This window comes from Corapipo altera, unplaced genomic scaffold (assembly GCF_003945725.1).
Source record: "Corapipo altera isolate COAL_440 unplaced genomic scaffold, ASM394572v1 218, whole genome shotgun sequence".
NCBI classification, from domain to species: domain Eukaryota; kingdom Metazoa; phylum Chordata; class Aves; order Passeriformes; family Pipridae; genus Corapipo; species Corapipo altera.
Genome location: NW_020885072.1, coordinates 220062 through 220703, shown reverse-complemented (window position 1 = coordinate 220703; position 642 = coordinate 220062). Strand labels below are relative to the sequence as shown.

At 59.8% G+C, this 642-nt stretch overlaps 1 protein-coding gene across 1 annotated transcript in view; it reads right to left on the bottom strand.

The window, feature by feature from the left end:
• The window catches only part of DDB1 (damage specific DNA binding protein 1), a 19801-nt gene that overhangs the window by 18189 nt on the left and 970 nt on the right, over window positions 1-642 (bottom strand). The gene's annotated exons all lie outside the window — the stretch shown is intronic.

The window sequence follows — 642 nt, the reverse complement described above, 5'->3', positions numbered from 1 at the left end:
GGGATCTCCTGCCACCTCGGGGATCTCCTGCCACCTCAGGGATCTCCTGTCACCTCAGGGATCTCCTGCCACCTCGGGGATCTCCTGCTGATCCTCGGTTTGCCTCCCGCAATCCCCAGTTCCTCCCCCCGCAGCCCCCTTGGGAACCGCGATCCCGGAGCTCGGGTTCCACGTTTTGTCCCAGGAATCCCTTTCCTTGCTGCCTTTCCATGGGAATTCTCTCATTCCTGGGGTTTCTTTGACACCTTCTGCGCCCCCACCCCATTATAGAGCTCAGGGACTCCCCTGGATCCCCATTTCCAGAGCCCAAAGTCCTTCTGGGATCCCCAAAATCCCCCAGGCCCTCCCCATATTCCAAAACTTCCCCTGTATCTCCAAACTCCCCCGTACCCTAAAACCCCCTGGGACCCCCAAACCACCAAACCCCCTCCACATCCCAAACTCCCCTCCAGTGCCCCCAAACCCCCCCATCCGAAACCCCCCCAGGACCCTAAAGTCCCACTGATACCCCCAACCCTGCCTGTAGCCCCAAAACCCTCCCATACCCCAAAATCCCCCCATATCCCCAACCTCTTCCCCCCATACCCCAAACCCTCTCATATCCCAAAACCCCCTGGAACCCTCAAACTCCCCCCGTACCTC